Here is a 26,973-nt window from a genome sequence, read left to right as displayed (position 1 = left end):
CATACTGGGTGGGGAGGAGGGGCTTGCTACGGTCCAGGACTCTGGTACAGGCGATCTGGGTTTGATTCCCACCAGGTAAATTATTGAATCTGCTTTTCCCATTTTTACAAAGGGGCTCATAGCTGGGTTCTGCCTCCAGGCACCACCATAATACAATGAGTGTGTTAATTTCACTCCTCCATGAGAGATCACTCTGCACAGGGCTGAGGAACCTTTTTTTTTGGGGGAGAGGGGATGCTGACCCACAGCAAAATCAGTCAGGGGCTGCACACAAGTGAGAACCAAAATACCTCCCTCACAGATGTGCCCCCCGACTGGGAAGGAGAAAGACACTCCTCACATGCCCCTCCCACGCCAGAGCCTGGGGGGGGAGGCCCAGCCTGGGAGATTTTGTGTGCTCCAGCCCCATAGGGAGACTGCAGGGGGGCTGGAGCACCCTCAATGCTGGTGGGGGCAGGGGGGAAGCCCTGAGCCACGGGGGCCGCATCCAGGCAAGCTGGGGGCTGCATCCGCGTCTCATTTAGCAGGTGGGGAAAGGGAGACACAGACAGGGAGGTGCCTGGCACAGGGCATACAGGGAGCTGAGGCTGAACCCTGAGTCCCAGCTTTTGGCCAGCGAGAAGCCAAAGGCCTCCCTTGCAGTAGAATGGCTCCGGTTAGGACAACCCAGGGGCTGTTTGGAGTCAATCAGGAATCCCCCCTGGCTCCACGTCGGAGGAGTCACAGTGGTGCAAGAGAATAGGGCCCGCAGCCTTCCCAGGGCCGTGATGGAAAGCAGCCCCGAGTGGCGAGCTGCAAGACGTGCCTCTTGCTCCAGCAGCGCAGCAGTGAAAGGCCATTGTAGCCCGGCCAGTATAAATCATCTCTGCAGCCACACAGGGAGGCATTTCGCAGAGGCCGGGCAGGGAGGCAGCGGCACAATGCACAGGAGGCAGATCTTGAGGGGGCAGATAGTTCTGTATGGACCAGCCCTCCCCCCGCCCCCAGCATTTTCCGCCCTCCCCCCTTGTGGCCCAGGGAGTATTTTTCTTGGCCGGAGAGAGGACACCAGGCCAGGAATGTCCCCCCCTCCCCCCCATGGCAGAGTGAAAGTGGAGGCTGGAATTGTTGGAATAGCAGCAGGCTGAGTAACAGTTCTAACTCTATTCTCTGAAACAAAGCCCAGTGTCCCAGACGCTGAGATCTGTTCCAGCTCCCCGCTGGCAGCGTGTCCTGGGGCCAGCGCGAGGGAACACGCCGGGGTGGGAAGAAAATGCCGTATTTTAACAGGACAGGTCTCCCCCTGAAAGTCTCCTCAGGAAACCACTCAGTGGCCTCTGATGACAATGGGATCCTCCTGCCCCACCTACACACCAGCCCCGGGGTAGTTTCTAGGGGCGGGCAGGGTGATATTTAAATCCCGGGCTTCATTTGCAACTTCGAATGCCTACATTAGCCTCCCTAGTTCGAACTATGGGGCTAGTGTAGACATACCCCCAGGGACTTGGAGAGGAGAGACGGTGGGGGGGAGGAAATAACCTTTTCCTTTAAGGGAACCCCCCCATGTTTTCTTGAGGAGCCTGCTCTCCTAGCCCGTGGGGCGGACGGATGCTGTGTAACCCACTGCTCAGCATGTGGGGCGGCCGCACTTGGCAGGCAGGGGAGTCTCTTAGAGCTCACAGCTCCAGGCAGTCTGGCTCCTTAGCTCAAGCAATAGCCACTGAGGCTTATTAGTGCTCAAGAGGGCCCCTCTTCAATCTTCGGCGCCTGTCAAGAAAGTTGCTGCCCTACCTGAATGCTCCTGGTGTGGAGGGGAAGCCTGAAACATTCCATCCATCCGGTCCATCCAGTCCTAGGTGTGATCTCAGCCTGGGGCAGTGCAAAAAGGTTTGGGACAATGTCCCCTCTAATTTTTCCATCCATGTGTGGAATAAATTTTGTTAGGTGCACTGATGTGCACCACCAGTAGAAACACATGCTGCCGGCGGCGGGCTCTCTGCTAATCAGCTGGGCTGTATTTGAATCTCTCCTGGGTGTTTGCCCAAGCACTCCGCTTACAGGGAACATTGGCGGAGGGGGTGCAACTCAGCACCCTAAAAATAATTCCAGTGCCCCTGGTCTAGAGTGTGGATTGGGAGGAGGGCACTCAGGCATTCCTGGACATTCTGGTACTTCTGGGAACAGCATGCCCCTACCCCTGCTGGCATGACCTTGGATGTATGGTGCATGTGCGGTCACACCGCGCAGGGGGTACCGTTTTTTTAAGAGCGCGCTGTCTTGCCCCGTCGTACCAGCGTGATTTTGCACCTATCAGTGCTCTTCAAAAGGGGCACCCCCAGGCCACCCTATACTGCCCAAAGCCACATCTGGTGTTATCTGGGCACTGGACAGGGGACAAACCCTAGAAAAGCAGGACTGGGCTGGTCCTGTTTAAAGCAACTAAAGGTGGATTGTAGCCAGGGGGAGCAGCATCCCTCTTCCAACTTTCATCTCGTTCGACCAGGTAAACGCCAGCTGCTGAGATGTGATGGCAGAGTCCAAGTCCTCCAGGGTATGGCCACACTGCAGCTGGAATGCCCCAGGTCAGGCCACCAGACTGGCCCTAGTGTGCTAAAAACAGCAGCATGGGCATTGCGGCTTCAGCTGCAGCTCCCCTCCCCCCGTCCCCCGATCCCTTTGGCTTGAAAGCCTGAGCTGCGACATCCACGCGGCTGTTCTTAGGGCATCAGCTTAGGCTGTGCAGGCGTGTGTCTGCCTGCCTAGGCTGGGGGACTCGCTGTCAGATGTGGTGCACCTGACCCCCGGCACCCTGGGCATGTACTCTGCTTGCTTACAGAAGTCTCTTCCACTGGGTGGTAACCCAGAGGCACCGAGACCCCTGACAAGAGAGCGTGAAATTTGCTCTACAGACTTAGCAGAGAGCTAGTTGGCTTTTAGCTCCTGCTGTAGAGCGGGAGGGGGGCAGAACTTTTTGTGGGTTGGGGGCCACTGACCCACAGAAAAATCAGTTGGGGGCCACACGCAAGCGAGAAGCAAAAAGACCCCTAAAACGTCACGGACGTGGCCCCTGACTGAGAAGGAGAAAGACACTCTCCACATTCCCCTCGCACACCAGAGCCATGGGGGGCCCAGCCTAGTAGACTTTGTGTGCTCCCGCCATGCAGTGGGGCAGAGGGGGACTGGAGAGCCAGCGCTGCCTCCCCAATGCTGGGGGAGGGAGGCCCTGAGCCTTGGTGGCCGCATCCAGGCAAGCCTGGGGGCTGGATGCGGGCCCCAGTCCTGAGGGTCCCCACCCCTGCTGTAAAGGCTCATGGATTTAACCCCTCAGGTCATAGGTTCAATTCTACCTGCCTGCAATCCAGGTTTGTTGGCCTTACAGTACGTACGTTGCTATTGTGAGCTGTAATAGCTAGCACAGCGGTGCTTATCCTTGCCTCAATGCCACCCGCTCTGGCGGTGTCGATGTACCTTGTGTGTAGGAGAGAGCCATGGGGACGAGCCAAGCTGTGAGGCCCATAACCCGGTCAGGAGAGTCTAAGGCCAGCTCCCGTGGAAGGTCTGTTTGCCGCATCAATTCAGTCTCCAGCTAGCTGCTCTTTTGAGAAGACCAGGCGAGCGCTGGCGGATGGTGCTGAGCAGAGGAGAGGTAAATGGGGGTGCGCTACAAAGTGGGGGGTTATCCTCACCTTACTGGCTCCTCAGACCACTCCATCCCAGCAGTTCTCTAGGTGGCTTCCCGGAGAGATTCAGTGTTAATTAATGAACCATTTGCTGCTGGCTCCCTCCAAGAGTCTAGTCCTGGTCTAGACTGAGCTCGGGGTGGGGGATCCCTTCCAGAGTGATTCCTCTGGGCTCTGTCCCAATCCTAAAACCAGCTTGGGGATGAATGAGGCTCTGGCTTCTTGTCTTGCGTCACCTGTCCACGGGGGGTGATGCTGCGTGTCCGTGGGGGGAGGAATGGCCGGCAGGCTGGGGAAGTAGGATTGACAAAGGCCTTGAATGAGGTTCTCCCCTGGTTCAGTTCTCCTCTCCCGCTTGCATGGCTGCTTCTGGGAACCCACATGAACCCACAGCCCAGTGCATGAAGGAGCCCCCGGTAGCTGAACCCTGCCCACGTGGGTGAGGCTCCAAGGAAGCATGGGACTGTGGGGCACAGAGGCTGCCTGTGGGCACTGAAGGTAGCCAGCAGTTTGAGGACCATGTTTATGGAAACAGCCCCCTTCCCAGTATGGGCTGGGAAGCTGTGGGGTAGTGCAAGGGGGCAGCCCCAGTGTGTGATGGGGAGAGTCTGTGGAAACCATCCCCCTCCTAGGATGGGCTCTGGACTGAGCAGAGGATGGTCTTGAAGCAGGGAAAGGTGCAGAGAACAGCCCCTTCCAGACTTCTGGGGGGTGAGGTACCTAACAACTGCCCCGGGGCCATTTTACCCAATAGGCCATGAGGCCGTAGGCCACAGAGCTCTGGGGCAGGGGGAGGGAGGGGGCAGAAGAAGGGTGCTGCAGTGAGAGGGAGCCAAACAGGCGGGGGACCCCGTGGAGCAGCTGGGAGCCAGCCCTGGGCAGCAGCTGTTGGTGCATGTTGGCTGGCAGGGGGCTGGGCTGAGCGCTCAGAGCAGCGCTCCCGTGAGCCCAAGAGGCTGTGTGGGTGCCCACATCTGTAGGGTCTTTGGGAGTGGCCTGCGTGGGCTGGAGGGAGCCCGGGGCTTTCGAGGAAGCCCTCCCCTCCCCCCCCAGCTCAGCCCAGGACAGAGCCAATTCCGCCGTCTGAGGCAGAGGGGAAGGCTGCGCTAACGAGCAGCAGCGATGCCACATGTTGTTTTCCCGACAGGAGACCAAGTCTGGCATTTGAACGGGATCCATCCTCAGTTCCCCTTGGAGGCTCCATTGGCTGCCGGGCGCAGGGTCTGGGTAAGAAAGCCCTTTCCAAGACAAACATTGTCACAGAGCCACGCCGGGTGGGAGAACGGGGGGGGGGGGGAATGTTTGGTTCCCTGGGCTCAACGTGAGCCGAGCCTCCTAACCAAGAAGCCCTTGGGAGCTGGGGGGCTGGAGATGCTGAAAAACCCCAGCAGCCAGTTTGCAAGGGGGGCTGCGGCATGGAGGCCACCCGTCACTCAAGACCAGAAGCTCCCCCTCTCTCTTGTTCTCTCAGGGCCTGTCTACACTGGAATTTCTGTACCCCTGGAGCCAGGCCTTGGGCGGTGGGGAGTATGCCAGGTGTGGGGCCTTCCTCAACCGCCAGCCTGGCCCTGCCCACACTCCACCCCCACAAGGCCTACGAGGGGCAGAGCGTTGCTATCCCGGAGCGCCCACCCTCCCCATGCTCCAGGGCTGGGGAAGCTGGGGCCGGGCGCCCTCCTTCCTCCCTGTGCTCCCCATTCTGGGGCGGGGGGGGGGGGGTGGCGGCATGCTGCCTTGCCTCCCCGTGGTGGTGGGGGAGGAGGCTTGCTTCCTGTGAGGGGCGGGGCCTCGGCAGAAGGGGTGGGGCTGAGGGCCTGCCTCCCCCAGCTGTACCTTCACCCACCGCCCATGCGCCAGGCCCCAAGGCAGGAGCACTGCAGTGGTGCAAACCTCTTTGGTGGTTGTTCCTGGCACGGAGAGCCCTTTGGCTGGACTGCCCAGGCACAGTTTGGTCACATGGGCCATGCCCCTTTCACTAGTGAGCTGACTCCATTGGCTCTTCCTCTCCCTTGATAGGATCATCTCCTTGTTGTGGCTAGTCAGGACCGCCTCTGTCTCCTCCAAAATACACAAATCAATAGGCCCGTGACAATGGCCTTTTTCCTCAGAAGAAACCTGTGAGCACGCCCAGAATTGAAGGGGCCTGTTTAACTGAATTGTAATCTTTGTGGGTAAGTTGAACGCCAAAGAATGGGTGACTCAGACGGGCCTCCTCTGTGGAGGGATAAATGTAGAAGGGAAACTTAAGACAAATTCCTGGGTTCCTAGAACTTTCCCATTGCCACTCCACCGCCCATTTTGAACTTGGTGTCAGCAGTAGAGGTGTCAGATACCTCCAGCTCACCAAGCCCCTGTCACTTGACTTAAAGGAGAATCCCCTTTTCTCGCCAGCAGTGTAGGGTTAATGGCACACAGTTGAGAAGCTCTGATGACGACCCTAAGAGGGCATGGGTATGCACATACATGCCAGGCAGTTCATTACGCTATTGTTGTAAGTTCAAAGTAAAGAATGTGAACTTGTCGGAGCAACAGGGATCGACTAAGGTGGGGTTTTGTGAATGACAGATAAGACCACTCACCGTAGCCCTAAGCTTAGGAGGGGTTGCCAGCTCTAAGCTTGAGACGCGGATTGAAGGAGGGATTTCGCTTGTGACTGAGTCACAAGCAAGCGTGGTATTGGGATACACTGTAGGGTTGTGAGACGGGCAGCTGACAGATGAGTGATTTATTATTCATCTCATGGTTCCGCGTAGGAGTCCCAGTCTTGGCACAGGACCTGTGGTGCTAGGCCCCGTACAAACCCCGAACCAAAAGACGGTCCCTGCCCCGCAGCACTTACAATCTGAGAAGCAGAGTTGGGCAATTCTTTCCTGCAGCCTTCACCAGCACAATGCCAGACCCCTGGACGGCAGGGCAGGACCTGCCTGAGTCCCTGCTCGCCCCCGAGGAGTAGCAGCTCCCTTGGCTTTCCCAGCATGCCGAGCAAGACGCATTGGCTTTTCCAGCATGCTGAGTGAGCTCCCCAGCTTTCTCTGCCCTGCTACCCCATCTCCGCCACCAACCCGCCCACCCAAGTCACAAATATTTGTGTGTAGGAATGGCACAGCTGGCGTGGTTTCTTTTCTTTATTTTGCGCTGAGAACAGCTATTTTCCCCATGCCAGAACAAACCAGTGTCCCCATCTTCATTGCCGGACGACTTAGAGCAACTCCCCTGGCTGGCTACGCTCACCCCAGGAAGGGATCGTTGTGTGCTGGGCCTCCACTCTTCTTCCTCTTGATTCTCTTCCCTCCCTGCTTCTCTGGGGATGGTGGACACGGATGCTCCCTCCCCCTGCTCTGATCAGGTGCGTTTCACCCCCCAGGATGAGTGCCCCCTTCTGGGGGAACTCAGGGTCCCTTTGGGGCAGTTCCCAGGCAGGATCGGCAGGATCACCTGGTGCATTCAGCAGCTGCCCGCTGCTGCAAGGTGGGGAAGGTGGAGAAGGGACACCACCCGACGGCTTAGTCACCAGCTTTTTTCTCTGCCCGGGGAGCCCAGCCATGGCATGATTAACAGGCATTAGTCAGGGATCTAAGGCAGCATCTTGGAGACGCTTGGGGAATGTCCCCGCATCCCTATAATCAATAGGGCAGATTCTGCTCTGTGGTACACCCCTGTGAGGCCAGCAGGCGTCTACTGGCACAAGCAGCAAAATTCAGCCTGACAGATCCAGTTCTCCTGGCCTGGCCAGGTAGATCAAGAGCGACTGTGGTGCTTGCTAGCAAAAAGCCAGTGCCAGGGCAGAATTGAGCCCTCTGTGTGCATTTTCCCGCCCTCATCCCCTCCCCTGAAAGGAACTCCATGTGCACAGGCACTGGGAGGGAGGCTGTGCATTGCGGTGTCCCACGCTGGGAGTGGGAGTCACTTCTAGCACTGGCAAAAGGGGCTTGTCTGATGGCCCCGGGAACAAAATCTTCTGTTCCGTGACCAGCAAGGGCCCAGGCAGCAGCCTTGGGAACAGATAAGACCTGGAGTCCCGCAGCAGATAAGGGGTGGTTGTAGGACCTAGGTTCTGGCCTTGCCACGATCTCTCTTTGCGACCTTGGCACGTCACTTCCCTCTGTGCCTTAATTTTCCCTGCTGTCAAAAAGGGGGGATGGTACCAGCCCATCAGCGGCTAATGGATGGGGAGGGCCTTGCTATTAAAAGCAGGAGGAAATGCCCAGCAGCAACTCCTGCTCGTGGTGCTGCGACAGAAACTTGGAGTTGCAGGTATCCTGGGCAGCCAGCCCTTCCAGAAACAGGCCTGTTGTCCAACTAGTCACTGACAATGAGGGGAAGTGAGGAGTGACCAGCCCCTGGCTGGTGTGAGAGAGAGACGGGCAAGGAGGGAGTCTCTGGTCCCCCTGGCAGGAGCTGTAGGGATCTTTGGGCACAGCTGGCGGGATGCCACTCAGGACTGGGTTACCTCCTCCCCTTCTCCAGACAGGGTCCTTCACCCCTCCGCCCACTGCCCCAGCCAGCAGGGGTCTTCTGTCCCTGCAGCTTCCCCCAGCCTGCTCTTCCTCCCTCAGCCCGCCCAGCTGGCAGGGGCCTTCTCTCCCCCCATAACCCTCCCCCGGTTGCCTCCCCAGACCCCCTCGGCCACAGAAAAGGGGCAGGAGGGGAGCTCAGGGTTGCAAGAGACGCCTGGTGCCAGGCAGAAACTCTTATCTGCACCGGGCTGGCTCTCTTCAGAGCAACTCATCTTCTGTTCAGCTTGGGTGCAAGCAGCTACCACTCGGCTGGCTTCAGTCCTGCTTGCAGTTGGGCTGGGGCCGTTAGCCATGTGGGCAGAAAGGAAGGGACTGAGCGGAGCCCCGAGGAAGGAGAGTCCTGCCTGCACGCCGGCCGGCCGGCCCTCTCCAAAGCACACTCAGCCCAAGAGCTTTCCATGGTGTTAGCTGGTGACTCCTGACCTCTCAATTGCTTCTCACCCATGGCAGGCTTGTGTCCAATGGACAGTGATGGGCCAGCAGTCGCTGGCACTCATCAGAGAAGGGTTATATCATCTGTGAATTTCTTGTTGCACCTGCTGGACATCTGATACTCCCTTCTTCACAGCTCACGCTGCTGGCCAGCCTCTGGTACGGTGACTCCCTTCCTGTGGGCGGAATGGAAGCCAAAGGGACAGGGTCACTCTCTCGGGGCTAATGCAAAGTGCTGCGTCCCCCGTAGATCCAGGCTTGCTTTCGGACTGTTTGGTTTCCTGCTCGGCTCGCGGGAAAGGCTTGTGGGTCCCAGCAGGTCCAGTAACCAGAGCCAGCCCCGACCCAGACCATTGACCTGTGTGTGTGCCACACACTCATGTTTCATAATTGTCAGTGCAAGGTGTTTGTGGCCAGTGGCCTTTGGAGCCTGCTGTGAACATATGTCTCGCCTGTGACACCATAACTATTCCTCAGCTGATTCTGTGTGGATGGCTTAATTGCAGGAACTGACTGCCTCTAGGAAAGAGTCACAGAATCAGCTGGGGCGGGATGTGAGTTCAATCCTGCAGGAGGCAGAAATCTTTTGTATCTTCACGAAGGATTTGTTGGGGGGTGATGAGTCCTGTGAGCACCAGCTCTTAAGGAAGGCAAACAAGCCCTGAGAGGCTGTTTAGAGCCTGGGATGAACACAGAGGGTGGAAGGACCCTGGAGATCAGGGGTGGAAGGGCTAATGAGCTGGGACTTGGATCAAGGCATGAGGCTGTTGGACTCTGTTACCCTGCATGGAGGAGGATTAGATGTGACCTGGATGGAGGGCTGAGTTGTAAGAAGAGGGGGTTGACAGGAGGGGCTAGTAATATGGGAGGGGGGTGAGAAAAGACCCTGTTATGCCGTGCTCTACCACAAGGGGTGCTCTGGCCGGTGAGTGACACTTAGGCTATGTCTACACTGCAGCGCTAGTTCAGGATATCAGATGTATCCCGAAATAGCTATCCCGCATCTTTTGAGCGTGTCCGTTATTTCGAAATATAATGGGCTTGCTATTCTGACGTCCCTGTAAACCTCATTCCACTAGGAGTAAGGGACGTTTCGGAATAGTAGGTTATTTCTAAATAAGTGCTGTGTAGACAGCACCAAATTTCAAAGTAAGCTATTTCGAAATAACATTGAAATAAGATACACAATTTGCATAGCTCAAATTGCGTAGCTTATTTCGAGCTCCAGGTGTAGTGTGGACGCACCCTTACAGTTTACAATTTACTCCCCAAGGGTACATCTACACAGCAACATTATTTTGGAATAACTGATGTTATTTCGAAATAATGAAGAGCGTGTCTACACAACAAGCCTTTATTTCGAAATAATGTCAAGCTGGAGGACTTCTTACTCTGACTCTTGTAACCCTCATTTCACAAGGAGTAAGGGAAGGGGAAGGAAGAGTGTTCTTCCTTTGACTTCCTGCCATGTAGACAGCGCCACAAGCCCGAATTAAGCTATTTCGACGTCAGCTGCGCACTTGACGTAGCTGAAGTTACGTAGCTTAATTTGACTTTTGCCCTGCTGTGTCGAAGTACCCCAAGTTGTTTACTGTCTTTCTGTCTTCTCAGTGGATTGTGGATGTTGGCAGGTCTAACCTGTAACCCTTGGTTTCCTTTCTCCCATGTGCTCTGGAAAAACTTAGTTTTTATAAGGAATTTTAAAATTAGCAGCTGCACCGTGTTTCCTTATAGCTCGTTGCAGCTTCAGGACATTGTGCAAATGGTAGCTAATGAGTGAATTCTTAGGAAAGATATCAGAGTCTTTTGGGCACAATGTGTGATGACTTATTTGACACTTAATCCTTAGAAAGAGGGTTTTCTTATGTGTCTTTAAAAACCACAATAACATTCCTCTCCCTAGGCACAATTGACCATGGCTTCTTGATTCTCTGTGATTTTTAAGCGAGTGCATGGGTTCGGGGACTGGATTAAAGTGTAGCCACACCAGACCTATGCTTGGGGACCCAGACTCCGGGTCGAACAATGAGGTCAGAATCTCAGTTTTCACTTAAAAAAGCCTGCCGCAAATCCCCCAAATCTCTCTTGCTTATGGATGCAAAGAAAAACTTTAAAATGTTGCCTGACCATAACTGATTTCCCTACCTGAGTGTGCAGAGAGCCTGAAACCATAGATCCCAAAACGATGAACTGCTCCATTCATCTTAATTCTGAAACCTGCTGCTATTCCAAGGGAGAGCACCATGATAAGGCTCTGAGTTTCCTTAGTTTGGCTCTGTGTGCTGCATTCACAATCTGTTGGTCTGCTGAGTGGACGTCTTCCGGAAGCCGTGTCAGTCTCTAGACACCAAACTCCTGCCTGTAGTGTGTCAGCCTCTGTCTTCTCTCCTTTTCCCTGGTAGCGTTCCCTGGGCCAGTTCAGTGCAAACCATGGAAACTCCTGCAAAAGATCCAAGATGACTACAACCCAGCATTACTTACTGCTGCCTTTGGGCAGGGCTCCGGTGCTTGGTCGCTAAGGAGTGTCACCTACTTCCTAAGCAACATCTTCTGGCATCAACACAGCAACACAACCTAAGAACAACATCACCTGCACTCCGGGTAACCAGCTTCTTACCAGACATGGAATCCATGAGCGGATTGCTTGCCAACCAGCCAGCCATCCTTCCGGACAGGAGTGCTCTATCTTTAACCCAGTTCCCTTTCTTATGCTGCCTGGTGCCGGCTAAAACAACCAGTTATAATATTGAACTGGTTCTACTTTATTAACTCTTTGAAAACTACTTAGAAATGGAAACGTAGTGTGAAAGGTTAGCAGACGTTTTAGGACATTGTTGGCGGTCCCACAGGTTGGTTGTACCTTCTGCTGATGTGCCTGTTAACAGTCTATTACCCGTTCCTCATGTCTGCAACAGGCTTATAACAATCATTAATCATTCTACACTAAGTAGAAACCACATACCCCTGGACCCTGTAATGTAAAGTGTGACCATTGATGATTTGATGTCATCCACAGCTGCCAAAGGGCTTTACAAAGTAGGGTATTGTTGTCGCCATTTTACAGATGAGGAAACTGAGAGACAAAGGCCCAGATCCTCACAGGTATTTAGGGGCAGTGAAATCAGTGGGAGAGAAGCATCTGAAGACTTCTGAGTATCTAGGCCAATGTGACTTGCCCGAAGTCAGGCAGTGGGTGAGTGACAGATCTAGGACTAAGAGCTGGGTCTTTGGAGTCCTAGTCATAAGAACCCTATGTTGAGACAAACCAAAGGTCCATCTAGTCCAGTATCTTGTCTTTCAGCAGTGGCCGATGCCAGGTGCCCAGAGGGAATGAACAGAACAGGGAATGCTCAAGTGATCCCTCCTCTGTCACCCATTCCCAGCTTCTGACAAACAGAGGCTGCCCATCCTGGCTAATAGCCACTGGGGGACCTCTCCTCCATGAAATTATCTAGTTCTTTTTTGAACCCTGTTAAAGGCTTCAAAATATCCTCTGGCAAGGAGTTCCACAGGTTGACTGTGCATCATATAAAACACCCTTCCTTTTGTTTGTTTTAAACCCGCTCCCTATTAATTTCCTTTGATGACCTCTAGTTATTGTGTTACAAGGAGTCTGGCTGGCTGACTCAGGGCTCTATTTTGGAAGAAGATGCTCAGCTAGGGAGGTTCTTGACCTTGGGCCTGAAAGCTCAGAAATGATCAGGCATCCTAAAGGAATGAGGTCAGGTCAGACTAATTACCTCGCTGTCCTGAAGCAGCGCTTAAAACCACAAAAACTGAGCACAAGCCTTTCTCCTTTCAGAGCATTTCTGCCTATTTCAAGGGCATCCACCTCCACCTCAGCCTGATACAAGGGTGCAGCATAGTGTATAGCCCTGATTATTTATTACATATCATGTTGCCATAGCAGCAGTCCCTTTGGACTCTCTAAACAATGGTTGGAGTTTGATTATATAAGCTGAAGTTCATTTTCACAAGCTGGCTGCGGTGTCCGTGCATTGCAATCCTCTACTGCAGTGGTCCCCAACACGTGGCATGTGGCGCATGCATGGTGCCGGAGCCGGCCCCGGGCGCATGGCACATGGTGAGCGCTGGCCCCGGGAGCGCCGCGGATTGGCCGCCCGTGCTCTGGGCGCGAGGCGCTTGGAGGAGCGCCAGCCCCGGGCGTGCAGCGCTTGCGGGGGAACTCCGGCCCCGGGCGCACGGCACTTGGAGGGGGCGCCGGCCCCAAGTGCGTGACGTTTGGAGGGGGAACCAGCCTCGGGCGCACGGCTATGGGGGGGCCCTGCCCTCGGGCGTGCAAGTGTCCCCGCCCTCTGGCGCCCGGCGGGCGACTGGCCACGCCCCCTGGCGCCCAGCAATCTCCAGTGGTTGGGGACCACTGCTCTACTGGTTGGAATCCAAACTGTGTGTCTTAGGCTCTCTACTGCCCACACGTCACCGGAGAGTCTCCTTTCAGTGTGAGTGGCAGCAGGCTGTTGAAACAAGAGGATCAATGATCCAATCCAAATGAGACCCCCTGAATGGCTCTGGTGTGATTTAAGGTGGCCCAAAACCGTGCCACTCTGTGGTTCGGCTACGTGGCATCCTGCAGGGAAGGAATATTTCCCCCTTGTCAATGGCCTCTTGTGAACCAAGAGAGGCAGCTTGTCTGTGAACAGGATGTTCCCCAGCAGCCCTGTTCTGGTTAGGTAAAGCCTTCCCAAATGTCAGGCTTTTAAGCAGCTGCAAGAGAAACCCAGCTCCACTCAGCAGGAGTTTTTTTCGTTGGGCCGCAGGCATGCTCCGAGCCAGGAACGCTGAAGGGTGACTCAGATACAGCAGGAGGGAAGGAAAGGGAAGGGTGAGCCGAAAGGGAGGAGAAAAGGGGCTGGGGGGGGGGCTTAGAAAAAGAGGGGAGGAGAGAACATGGAAGTCGTGGGGAGAAGAGGTTTGAGGTAAGGGAGGAGTGGGGGAGAGAGCTAGAGAACAACGGCCAAAGGTGGCGAATGGAGCTAAGCACAAAGAACTTCTAATGAGCTCAGCTCGGTGGAGCGCCTCTGAAAATCTGGCCCCATCTGTGTGGGTGCTAAGCCCTCAGAAATCTGGCCCTGAGGAACCTGCTGTCTTTGGCAACCGGGGTGGGGGGCGCTTTCCCAGGCTGCAGAACTAGGGTAGAGCGTGTGTGTGTGTGGGGGGGACTCTGACTAATGCATGACTTGGAGGGCTCCTGCTGGAGAAGCGATGCCCTTTGTATCCAAATGAGGGTTGCCAGCTCTTCTCCAGGTGAAACGCACCCCTCCTACTCCTCCGCTTGTAGTGCCCTTTCGAGATGGTTGCAATTAGTTCATTTAATCCAGTGCCATGGAAACGGAGCTGGTGGCCAGAAACATGCGCTCTCCTGGACTGAGCCGTAGCACCTCCAGCTGTGACCTCATTAGGTTTCATGAGCTAAGCAGCGCTGGCTCGCTGAGCCCTGGTCTCGGAGCGGGTCCAGAAACACCTAGGTGTTGGAGAACGTGGGGCTGGATGAATCACTGGGGCATTGGTCATTGTGTGCCATTATTGACCGGCGCTGAGGGGCCAGGCTGTGCTGCTAGAGGGGCTGCACTTCAGGTGACCCATGAAAGAGAGACACTCCTTGCTTGTGGTTAAGGCTCCCTGTGCGTCACTATGTGCAGGAGCTGGGTGTTAGGACGCTGAGTTTAATTACACTCCCACTTGGGTAATTATGTCTGACCCTGAAAAATGTTCAGAATGCTTTGCTGTGCGCTGTTAAACAGCTGGCAGGTTCCACCCCAGAGAGAGCTGCATCTCAGCCGGGGGAGGGGGGGGGGTCGTTTGGGTCAGCGTTGCTGTAGCGGGCCCACAGAGGGTCAGGGGCTGAACGCAGTTGTGGGTTTGGACGTGTGCGGCTCTGCTTCGGAACTCCCTGGCACAGGCCTGAGAGCTGGGTCTGGCGCAGAGGGCCGAGCTGGGCAGCTGGCTCCAGAGGTTCCTTTCATTCAGGGTTGTAGAGCAGCCACCCTGCTCTGCCACTGATGCCCATGGCTGCCCGGGGCACATTCAAACAGGACTGAGAGTCTGGCGGGTGACTGGGCAAGCTCACCGCAGGCTGACAGCGTGCGGAGGACAAGACTCCCCCTGCCTCTTCTCCATAAGAGGAACTGTTGGGCCACCTTGTGCGACGGGGCCTGAGCAGCCCCCCGCCCTCCCCTCGCTTGCGCTCCATAAGAGGAGAAGGAGAGAGGGGCCCTGGCTTGGCTGCCCGGGCACATTCCATTCCTGCCTGTCACAGACCAATATAGCCACCAGCATCACTCCACACACGCGCCAGCGGTGCTGAGGCAGGCTGGAAGGAATTCAGCTGCAGTAAGTGCTCAGACGCTCAAAGTGGCAGGCCCAGCCTCTCCTTTGAAACCAGGGTCCAATCCAAAAGCCATGGGCTTTGGGATTCTCAACGGGGAGCTGCTGGGAGAGAAAAACCCCCCTTTACAAACGGCACCTTCTCAACCCACACAACCCACAGGACTCCCAACCCCAAGGTGCTTCCTGAGCCATGTTTAGGAATCTCTTCCGCCTCTTCCCTTCCCCATGCAGCTGCTTCTGGGGAGGAACACTAGCAGTTTAACAGCATCGTGTAGGACAATGGTCACCAACCAGTCGATCGGGATCTACTGGTAGATCTTGGAGCCTTTGACAGGGGATCCAGACTGGTTTGGCTGGGAGGGTGTCAAGTGCTGGCACTTCAGCTGCTCCTCTCAGCACTACCATGCTGCTCCTGTCCTCTGTCTTGGAGCTGCCCTCCCTCACCCCCAAGAGTTTCCTGCTTGCTCTGCAGGGCCCAGGAAGAACAGGAGGGGGTACTGAGGTCAGGGTGCCCCTCTCCCCACCTGTATCCCATCTACACAGAGTGGCAGGGATGGAGAGAGTTTGCTGGCTGCTTTGGGGAGTGGTGCGGGACCAGGGTAGGGGTGAGCCTGCCTTAGCCCCACCACCCAGTAGTAGGGGTGAGCCTGCCTGCACCACCACCCAGTAGCCACCTGTGGTAAACAGTGCCCAGCTGGACCCTGCATTCCAAAACCCAGCCCCAATCCTGAACCCCTTCTCACCCCAGATCACTGCCCTAGCCCTGAGTCCCCCTGCAACCAAAGCCTTCATCCAAACCCCCTCTTGCACCTCAACTTCCTCCCCTAGGCTCAACTCAGAGCCCCTCCCACACTCCAAATCCTTTAGCCCAAGACCAGAGCCTAGGTCCCCCCACATCCCAACCCTTTGCCCTCAGCCTGATAAAAGTGGGAGAGGAAATGAAATGAATGGGAAGCAGGTTTAAAACGAATAAAAGAAAGCTCTTCACACAGCGCGTAGTCAACCCGTGGAACTCCTTGCCAGAGGAGGCTGTGAAGGCTAGGACTATAATAGAGTTTAAAGAGAAGCTAGATAATTTCATGGAGGTTAGGTCCATAAAAGGCTATTAGCCAGGGGATAAAATGGTGTCTTTGGCCTCTGTCTGTCAGAGGCTGGAGAGAGATGGCAGGAGATAAATTGCTTGATCGTTGTCTTCGGTCCACCCTCTCTGGGGCACCTGGTGCTGGCCACTGTTGGCAGACAGGATACTGGGCTAGAAGGACCTTTGGTCTGACCCAGTACGCCCGTTATGTTCTTATGTTCTTATGTTATGTAGGATGGAGTGCACAGGGGCCTTTTTTCGAAAAAACTTCCCCTGCGTCTAGACTGCTGCCGCGTTCTTTCAAAAGTAAATTGAAAGAACGTGGCAGTTTTTTCAGCTGTGGAAAACCTCATTTTATGAGGAAGAACGCCTTTTTTCAAAAATACTCTTTTGAAAAAAGGAACAAAAAACAGGACTATGTAGCACTTTAAAGACTAACAAGATGGTTTACTAGGTGATGAGCTTTCGTGGGCCAGACCCACTTCCTCAGATCAAATAGTGGAAGAAAATTGTCACAACCATATATACCAAAGGAGACAATTAAAAAGTGGGTCTGGCCCATGAAAGCTCATCACCTAATAAACCATCTTGTTAGTCTTTAAAGTGCTACATAGTCCTGTTTTTTGTTCCTGCTACACCAGACTAACACGGCTACATTTCTATCTCTTTTGAAAAAAGGCACTATGTAATGCAAACTGTGCTTTTTCGAAAGAGAGCATCCAGACTGCCTGGGTGCTCTCTTTCGAAAAAGTGGCTTGCTTTTTCGAAAGTACTGATTGTAGTCTAGATGCTCTTTTTCGAAAGAGGCTTGCAGATTAGACGTAGCAGTGTCTTGTGTTGAGCTAATTCTGTATCTGGATTAAAATTTCAGTCCCATTGATGTAACTTGCCCCCGCTATCAATTTAATAACTCACTTTCCTGAGGGGTTTAGAGTCAAGATTAATGTATTTCGGTCAATGCAGTTGTGACAGGTAGGGTCGCAGCGATCCCCTTCAGACTGTCACTTGATGGGCTGATCACACCCCTGATCCCGGAGATGAAGGGGGCAGGGATTCAGAGACCAAAGAGGTAATAGAGGTGCCACCAACCCTGTACAGTCCCATCTGGACAGCAGCCAAACCAGCCATGGGTCAGAATTGTTTTACCTCAAACAGTTCATAGCTTGTGTGTGCCAGGCTCAGAAGCTCAGCAGCTTCACTCAGCACACAACACTGATTTCAAACCTGGGTTGAAACCTCAATTCAATATGGGCAGGAGACATTTCCTCATGGTGTTTGCCTCACTCACTTTCCAGTCCTCAAGCCCCAACTCCAGGGCTGTGTCTAGACTACATGCCTCTGTCGGCAGAGGCATATAGATTAGACAGATCAGCAGAGGGAAATGAAGCCGCGATTTAAATAATCGTGGCTTCATTTAAATTTAAATGGCTGCCCCGCTCTGCCGATCAGCTGTTTGTCGGCAGAGCGGGGCAGTCTAGACGTTCCCCTGTCGACAGAAAACCCTTTTGTCGTCCGCCCCGTTATGCCTCGTGGGATGAGGTTGACCGGGGCGGTCGACAAAAAGGTTTTCTGTCGACAGGGGAACGTCTAGACTGCCCCGCTCTGCCGACAAACAGCTGATCGGCAGAGCGGGGCAGCCATTTAAATTTAAATGAAGCCGCGATTATTTAAATCGCAGCTTCATTTCCCTCTGCTGATCTGTCTAATCTACATGCCTCTGCCGACAGAGGCATGTAGTCTAGACACAGCCCTGGAGTCAAGCAATTAAAAATGGAAGGGGAGAGCCTCTTTTCAATAAAGTAAATGGCTGGCCTTCGTGGAGGAAGAGAAAAGCCTGGAAACGGGAGCTTTGTGTGCCCCTAAACCTTGACATCTCCAAGGCAAATAACAAGAAAACCTCCCCAAGTTTAAGACTTTCGATTTTTAAGCTTAAAATCGCAATTTTGTTAAGGCCTGACTTGTGCAATCTAGGTGCTTAGGGCTGGCGGCCCCCGTCTCCACAGCCCCATTCAGCCAGGCTGCCATCAAAGTGGCATGTAACCACGTTTGCTTAGGATTCTGCAGTCTGCCCCACAGTTGTTGTCGGACATAGGGGCACCCGTTTAATAGTACTGCGTAGGGCGTCATAAACCCTCAGGGCGGCCCTGCCTCTCCCTCTCCCCTGCTCCCAGCAATCACCCTATTTGAAACAGTATTTGAGGGTAGATTTGCTTTCCCAGGACCACTCTGTCCCTGTCATGCTGCATGCCTGTGTTAATGCTGGTGCATTCTGGGAAAATCTGAACCATGCCTTTACCGTGGCTGGCTTTTCCTTCAGCACGACCTCCTGTGCGGAGGAGACAGCAGTGGATCCGTGTTAGTGCCACTATCCTGGTTAGGAATTCTGTGCTAACCCCACATGCCATGACAGAACTGAAATGGCAAGGCCTTGAAACCTGCGCTTCTTGCACAAACGCCGTGTGATGCCTGCAACAAACGTGGCGGTGCCTAGACAGCTAGTGGGCTGTGACAGCTGCTGATCCTGCTGACTGTCTCTTTGTTACCTGGTACTTTCCCCAGCTATTTGTTGTATCCGCCTGATCTCACCTCCCTTGCGTAGGTTATAACTGTCTCATCAGGGCGGGGCCATCTCTTTGATCTATGTTTGTACAGCACCTAGCAACACAGCTTCCTGCTCACAACTGGGGCTTCTAGAGGTTATCCAATATGGCAGTAAAAACTCTGAGTCTGGCATGCAGTTAAAGCATTGGCTGTGGCTGGATTCCTTGTGCCTGCATTTAATCCTTGTTCTTCCCCCTGCGGATCCCTGTCTAGCCAGAAGCCTGAGCAGTTCTGCACAATTCAGCCTTTCCATCATCACCCGGGCGCGTTCACGCCCGGCATTCCTGGGGCTGGGGAACAGGGGACTCCCTCTGGGCCGTGCGTCAGAACTGTCTCTGAGGCTGTCCAGGGCTCTTGACAGAAACGCTTCCTCTGTAGGAGGCAGCAGTTCCTGCCAAGAGGCATTAACGTCCGTAATGTAAAACCGCTCTGAGCCTGTCTGGCCGCAGCGGGAGGGATGGAGTGCGATCAGATGTGGGCAGCCAGATGGTGCACGATGAGCTTGCTGCGCCTGCCGGCTGTGTGCAGCCGCTATTCTAAGGGATGCGCTCAAGAGCATTAAGCCGACTAGCCAGGACAGGGGACAAGAATGAGTTCTCTTTGAGCCCTCGGAAAAGTCCAGATTGGGACTAGGACTCACCTCTATGTTTGGGAATTCTCTGGGATTGCTTCATGCTGGGCTCTTATGGGGTCAACATCCCCTCATCTTGCCCAGGTTTCTTGGAAATAAGGCCACAAGAATATGGGGTCTCAAATCTACACTTAGCAGGAGGGATGTGGGGTTTTAATTGGGGCATTTCCCTTAAAGAACTTGTTCTAATTATGGGGGGAACTCTTTTTTTTCCAAAACACAATGTGAGGGGAGAAGGCAACAGCCAAATTCTGCCAGTTTCTCCGCTCCCTCCCCACCAATGTGGTGTCAGATTGATAACCACAGCCAGGCAGGGGAGGAAGGCATACTGTGCCAATAGCAAACAGCTGAGGCAGGCACAAGGCATTCTGGGATACCCCCCTGGGGAGCGAGCTGAAAAGGCAGGTGACTGAGGGGTGGAGCCATTCCCTGACCACACCCACACCTTCCTGGATGGGGGCATGTCTGTGTGTCTCATTGCGAGTGGCACTAACATAGGGTATGTCTACACTTGCAGCCTAATTTGAACTAGGGCTGCAAATGTAGGCATTCGGAATTGCAAATCAAGCCTGGGATTTAAATATCCTGCGCTTGATTTGCATCTTCCTGGCCGAGTGCCATTTTTGAAATTTACAAGCCCAAAGTAACTGCCCACGTCTACACGTGGCAGTGAAACGGGCGTTCAAAATAAAGCTCTAGTTTGAAGTACTTGTTAAACCTCATTGCAGGAGGAATAACAGGTAGTTTGCCTACATTTGCAGTCCTAGTTCGAATTAGGCTGCAAGTATAGACATACCCATAATGAAGCCGTGAGGCTTTCTCAGCCAAGAGGCTAGATGTGTGGGTAGAGGTGGGGGGACATGCTTGTTGGCTCTGGCTCTGTGGGTGTTTTGGGGGGTGCTGGCATCTGCTGAGCTAAATACATCAGCCTCTTCTGCTGGAGCTAAATGACCCAGCCACCCACAGAGGGACCAGGATGCTGCCCATAGTCAGCATGGGCTACACAGGCCGCACTGTATCCCAGCACTGGGGTCTTTCCATAGCCGCCCCATTAGTGTGAGACTGGACGGTCCATGCCCCCCCAAGTGGCTCAGCAGCATCCATATAACTAACTATCCCATGAGCTCAGTGCTCCACAGGAGTCGCGTGGCTGGTCCGTCGAATGCCGAAGTGGCTAACCCAGGGTGGGTGCCAGGAGCAGAAAGGCCAAGGAAATAGCGACATTAATTTTCAGGGCAAAACAAAGTGATTTCTAAGGTTTAACTGGATCAGTGACTTAAGGAGCTTAGGTGGGGAGAGAAACTAGCACAAGCCAAGCTTAGCACAGTAACACAAGCGGAAAGGGGGCGGTGGGGATCAGACAGTCAGGCAGAAATAGGCCCCGTAAGTGGTAACCTGACACCTAGTTGAATACAGGCCGACCTGAGGCCTGTCCCGCCTACGCCCTCTTCCCCACTCAGAGACGGCAGCTCTGGCTGGCGGTGACACTTGTCGGGCCAGGAGAGGTGTTAGCATTGAAATGGTGAGTGGGTGTGAGGAACGGAAAAGGGGGAGACAGGGAAGGGGAGCAATGGAGCAGGGGCACTGGTGTTTGGCATTTGTTGTAGGGCCCTGAGGGCACCTGTATAAGCAGGCAGACAGTGATGGGGAAGGGAAAGAGGGAGCGAGAAGGAGAGGACCTTTGCGGGTCCCTTTCTCAGGGCAAAGTAAGAGAGCTCTTGACACAGTAGAATGGGTCTGCTCTTTTCCCAGCTTATTCCTGGCTGACCTCCCTCCAGAGGGGGAACTACAATCTTCTGCACCCAGCAAAAGAAACCACCCCTGAGCAATGTTCCCTCTCATCTTTTCCATCTACATGTGGAATAATTTTCTACGTGCACCGAGGTATGTGCAGACGTGCACCACTAGTAGAAACAAAAACCTGCCTGTGGGCGCTCTGCTAATCAGTTGGATGGCATTTGAATCTCTCCTTAGTGGCTGCACAAGTGCCCAGCTTACGAGGAACAATGCCCCTGCGCCACAAATCCCTGGGACTCTGATGAGATGCTGCACTAGAAAAACATCCCCATTTGCAGAGGTTTGGGGCCACAGCCCTGCAGCCCCTGTTTGAATGGTGATGATTATTGTAAATACTCAGCACCTCTCTCTATTTTTAAGGAGTGCTATGAGCAAGACACAAGAAGTCATTTTCCTGCTCTACTCTGTGCTGATTAGGCCTTAATTGGAGTATTGTGTCCAGTTCTGGGCACCACATTTCAAGAAAGATGTGGAGAAATTGGAGAAGGTCCAGAGAAGAGCAACAAAAAATAGGAAGCCTAATCCAAACTACCTACTCCGTGCCGCGTGTAGCCGCGGGCACGGAGTCCGAACTAGCGGGGCTTTAAAAATGGCGGCGCCCGGCAAGATGCAAATGAAGCCCGGGAAATTAAAATCCCGGGCTTCATTTGCAACTTCGGTTGCCTACATTAACCACCCTAGTTCGAACTAGGGTGGTAGTGTAGTCATACCCCAAGTTAGAAATGTCATTCTTGATGTTTTTCTGTTTGTGACTATTTTCTTCCACTATTTGATCTGAGGAAGTGGGTCTGGCTCACGAAAGCTCATCATCTAATAAACCATCTTGTTAGTCTTTAAAGTGCTACATAATGGCATATTAGATTGCATTAAGAGGAGCATTGCCAGAAGATCCAGAGATGTCATAATTCCCCTTTATTCGGCTTTGGTGAGGCCACATCTGGAGTATTGTGTTCAATTCTGGGCCCCCCACTACAAAAAGGATATGGACGCACTGGAGAGGGTCCAGCGGAGGGCAACCAAAATGATTAGGGGGCTGGAGCATATGACTTATGAGGAGAGGCTTAGGGACTTGGGTCTGTTTAGTCTGCAGAAGCGAAGAGTGAGGGGGGATTTGATAGCAGCCTTCAGCTTCCTGAAGGGAGCTTCCAAAGAGGATGGAGAGAGGCTATTCTCAGTAGTGACAGATGGCAGAACAAGGAGCAATGGTCTCAAGTTGTGGTGGGAGAGGTCCAGGTTGGATATTAGGAAAAACTATTTCCCTAGGAGGGTAGTGAAGTACTGGAATGGGTTACCTAGGGAAGTAGTGGAGTCTCCATCCCTAGAGGTGTTTAAGTCTCGGCTTGACAAAGCCCTGGCCAGGTTGATTTAGTTGGAATTGGTCCTGCCTAGAGCAGGGGGCTGGACTTGACGACCTTCTGAGGTCTCTTCCAGCTCTATGATTCTACGTGGTCAGAATTCCTGGAGTCTCTTCCTGTGCTTTGGGAGCATTGACCATCAGGAGTACTCCAGCAACACTCGGCCTTCTTGGCTCTACGCCCCAATCCCTGCATCCTCCCTGCTAGTGCTGCAGAGGGATGTGCAGGAAACTCAGTGGTTTCTAATCCCACGGTCCTTGGGGCGTTCTGACTCAGCAGCCCGCTGCTATTCGCCTGGGCCTGGCAGTTATGAAAGAATGAATGCAGTAGTCATGGGGTGTGGTCCATGAGGGAGCTGTCATGTCCGCAGATCTCCCAGAACCAAAGCCCCGTGAAGTTAATGCATCTAAGGGAGCAACACTCTCCCTTAGGGAAGTCAGATACACCGGGGCTCGCCCACGGGAGGGGGCTATAGTTCATGTGGAGAATTGTTCGGGTGCAATACTGCTCCAGGAGGGCTTAATTGCTGGCAAGGGGAGGGGAGTGAGAATCAGAATGCTCCAAGTCATTGCTGCTCCCAGCAAATCCAGATCCAGTCTGCCTGGAAATGGAGGCTGGGCTGGGCTCATTCCCTGACTTCAGGGCAACCGCCAGGAGGGTGGGGCTGACAGAATCCCCCGGGCGATCCCACGGTCACCCCCCCCCCCATTACTCCAAGGGAGAGCTGGGCACGTTGCAGATGTGTGATTATTTCAGTGCTGCTTCCTTAAAGGCTTGTTCTAATCTGCAGGATGGAGCCTTCGGTTCCCTAGTTATTCATCAGACTTTCCCCCCTCGATAAGAGGGAGACGAGGGACTGGCGGCGAGAGAACAGCTGCTCTCTGCTGGGCACTTGAGCGGGTGAAGCAAAGGTGAGCCCCACCTTAGGACGGCTCCAGTGGCAGCAAGCGACTCTGTGGCAGGAGGCAGAAGGGACACTTGGTCCAAGCTCTGGAGTTCGGCACTCCATCCTGACTTCCCAGCATGCAAAGGGTTTTCAAACCCGTCTCCAAGTCAGGCCTAGTTTTAGCAAACACCAGGAAATACCGGTGGGGTTTGTCATCAGCAGCAGCAGGCGACACCACAGTACCAGAGACACAAAGGCAAATTAGTCCTTCCGCTTGCCGGACTTCTGAGATGGGGGCAGAACTTGATGCCTGGAACCACTTTCTCATGCATGGGGGGAGGGACCTTTCTGTGCCTTATAGGGCCTTGTGCACTTGCTTTGGGACAACATGGTGGCCTTCCTCAGAAGCAGAGTTGCCCCCACTTGGTCCAGATGCAGGCCCTGGAGTAACTTACTGGAAGCCCTGCTCAGTTGTGTGAAATTGAGCATACTGCAGTCACTGTGGCTTTCAAGCAGAGCAGCAGCCTGTGGTAAATATAGATCCCAGCAAGCGATGCTTATTTCCAGGCGGACAGATGGAGCATTCTGTAGCCCAACGTGGCTGCCTGCTCTCAGACACCAGTAGCCATCCACGGGATTGAACAAGGGGCCTTCATGGCAACTAAAGGGCAACTAAAATGATTAGGGGTTTGGAACGGGTCCCATATGAGGAGAGGTTAAAGCAATTGGGACTTTTCAGTTTAGAAAAGAGGAGACTGAGGGGGGATATGATAGAGGTATATAAAATCATGAGTGGTGTGGAGAGGGCCGATAAAGAAAAGTTATTTATTAGTTCCCTAAATAGAAGAACTAGAGGACACCAAATGAAATTATTGGGTAGCAGGTTTAAAACTAATAAAAGAAAGTTCTTCTTCACACAGCGTGTAGTCAACCTGTGGAACTCCTTGCCAGAGGAGGCTGTGAAGGCTAGGACTATAACAGAGTTTAAAGAGAAGCTAGATAATTTCATGGAGGTTAGGTTCATAAAAGGCTATTAGTCAGGGGATAAAATGGTGTCCTTGCCCTCTGTTTGTCAGAGGCTGGAGAGGGATGGCAGGAGACAAATCGCTTGATCATTGTCTTCGGTCCACCCTCTCTGGGGCACCTGGTGCTGGCCACTGTCGGCAGACAGGATACTGTGCTAGAAGGACCTTTGGTCTGACCCAGTACGGCCGTTCTTATGTTCTTATGTTCTTCAGGACAAGCCTTACCCAGGGGCATGCTTGAGGGTAAACACGGGTAAATGGAATTGACCCTTTGGGGAATGAGGCAGGTGCACACTTCTCAGATAAGGAATAACACATTTGCTCACCCCTTCCCTCCAGTAAGAAGACCTGGCCGTACGACGACCTCCACCAAGGTGTGTGCTGTCTGCCGGCTGGTAATGCTCTGTAACAGATCAGGCATGGAAACTGTAGCCTGCAAACATCTGCACCGAGCCATCCTGGGCTACTTCCCATGTGGATTGACTGAAGACATTCAGCGACCGTTAGTAGCAAACAGTAATTCATTTTGGTTACACCTTGATGTACTTTCCTAGACTAAGCCCAATGTAACGTAAGGGCATCACTGCACACCCTTCGTGCCTACCTTGCCCCTGCCCGGCCTGAAACATCAAAGAGGTAATTTTAGCCATTTTCTTAAATCACTCTCCCACCACCCTCGCCATGTGAGCTACAGAAGCAAATGTGTTAGGTTACTTCTACGTGGTACTGCACGGGCCCTGGGTGGAGTGCACCTCTGGCCACACAGCGGAGTGAAACGCAAGCTGTGTCCATGCTGTGGTGTGTGGCTACACAAAGCAGGGAAAAGCAATGCCAGGATGGAGGGAGCAGGAAAGACTCTGGCAGCTGATGACTAGAGCCCTGCAAGTCCATGGAAATCCATTTTATATCTGCGGGGATCTGCATCTGCGGATGTGGCTGTGGATATCCAAGGCTCGTTTTTGTAATGCAGATACAAGTTTTTTATCCGTGCAGGGATCTACTGGTGGAGCCTTTCCCTGTTGCCTTCCCATCTGTGACTGGGTGTATCAGCCCTGCAGGGGAGCTGAAGGAGTCACCCCCCTCCCCCTCCGCCCAGCCTAGCTGGCTGAGAGGGCCCTGCCCCCCAGCCCTACTGGGCATGCTCCAACTGGAGACTAGCTATAAAACTTTCTGGAGCAGCACAGTCAGGACTGAGTGCCGGGGTGCGGAGGGAGCTCCAGGGGAGGAAGTGCAGGTGGACCGCGGTGCAACAGCCGGGCCGAGAGCGGCTACCAGAGAAGCTGAGGGCTGAGAGTGAGCATACATACAGAGAAGGCATCTGCCAAGTACCAGAAGGAAGTAGCCCAGGGCGGGAATTGCTCCCCATGCACTCAGCTGATTCCCTGCTGAGCGAGCAGTGGGCCACGCCACTGCCAACAGGGCCCTGGGCTGGGACCTGGTGGACAGAAAGAGCCTGGGTCCCCCTATTCCCTCCTTAGATACCCCCAAATGGAGGGAGCTTTTCCTATGACGTATTGACTGAGGCTGCTGGGCTGTAATACCCTTAGTACAGGGGGTGGATGTATTGACTGAGGCCACTGGGATGTACTACCCGGAGGCTACGTCTACACTGCCTTTTCTTGCACAAGAAACTATGCAAATGAGGCAAAGCGGTGAATATTGCTATGCCTCATTTGCATACTTAATGAGCCACCATTTTTGTGCAAGGGGCTGTTGCGCAAAAAGGAGCTGTCTACACAGCTCCTTTCTGTGAAAAACCCTCCTCTTGAAGAAGAGCTGTTCTGCTGCTTTTTTTCAGGAAGAACGGCTCTTGCTGTAGACTGCTCCTTCTTATGCAAAAGCCCATTGTGCAAAAATGGCGGCTCATGAGGTACGCAAATGCGGTGTGGCGATATTCATCGCCGCGCCTCATTTGCATAACTTCTTGCGCAAGAATGCGCAATGTAGATGTAGCCTTGGTGTGTGGGTTACACAGGCACACCGTTAGTTGCAAATAGCAGGGCCCTCCACTTGAGGGAGACATGGAAACAGACTGTAACAGGCTGCTAGAGTTGCATTCGGGAGCCTATATTCTATAGGTGGCACCTGTGTATTAGAACTGGGATTGGCTGTAGGACCAAAATCATGAATGCCGAGCTACACTTGACCCACAGCCATGGTTGGGCCACAATTGGTCCGAGGCATCAGGTATTGGATACTGCTGGATTAGATGGACCAGTGGTCCAAATGGGGACTGCAAACTCTCTGTTTCTAACATCTATTGCAGGGGAGAGGAACTTCGGGCCCGGGGGCTGGATGTGACCCCTGGCTTGCCTGGATCCGGTCTCCAAGGCTCAGGGCTTCCCTCAGCATTGGGGAGCCTGTGCTGGCACTCCAGCCCCTGCTGCTGCATCGCAAGGCTGGAGCACACAAAATCTACTAGCCCGGACCCTCCTAGGCTGTGCTGTGTGAGAGGAATGTGGGGAGGGTCGTTCTGCTTCTCAGTTGGGGGCCACGTCAGTGAGGGTTTAGTTTTTTGGTTTTGCTTCTTACTTGCGTGTGGCTTCGGACTGATTTTTCTATGGGTCAGTGGCCTCTGACCCAAAAAAGGTTCCCCCACATGGTGTCTTCTTGGATTTCCTGTGCTTGGTGGCATAGTAGT

At 53.7% G+C, this 26,973-nt stretch overlaps 2 long non-coding RNA genes across 3 annotated transcripts; both read left to right on the top strand.

Annotated features, from left to right (window-relative positions):
- Nucleotides 1-3,074: 3,074 nt before the first annotated feature.
- LOC142819929 (uncharacterized) lies at nucleotides 3,075-13,444 on the top strand. Of its 2 annotated transcripts, XR_012897614.1 has the most exons (4): nucleotides 3,075-3,625; nucleotides 4,807-4,886; nucleotides 5,676-5,830; nucleotides 11,011-13,444. It is a non-coding gene; the product is annotated as an uncharacterized LOC142819929 (long non-coding RNA). The 2 variants fall into 2 exon arrangements; XR_012897613.1 differs by lacking the exon at nucleotides 11,011-13,444 and having other exon boundaries at nucleotides 5,676-10,183.
- A 4,414-nt stretch (nucleotides 13,445-17,858) lies between these two features.
- Nucleotides 17,859-26,957, top strand: LOC106732755 (uncharacterized). Its single transcript, XR_001369019.3, has 3 exons — nucleotides 17,859-21,153; nucleotides 23,212-23,332; nucleotides 24,672-26,957. It is a non-coding gene; the product is annotated as an uncharacterized LOC106732755 (long non-coding RNA).
- Nucleotides 26,958-26,973: the final 16 nt, after the last annotated feature.

Source organism: Pelodiscus sinensis, chromosome 25 (genome assembly GCF_049634645.1).
Source record: "Pelodiscus sinensis isolate JC-2024 chromosome 25, ASM4963464v1, whole genome shotgun sequence".
Taxonomy (NCBI): domain Eukaryota; kingdom Metazoa; phylum Chordata; order Testudines; family Trionychidae; genus Pelodiscus; species Pelodiscus sinensis.
Note: the sequence above shows the minus strand (reverse complement) of the source record. Positions and strands in the feature narration are given on the sequence as shown.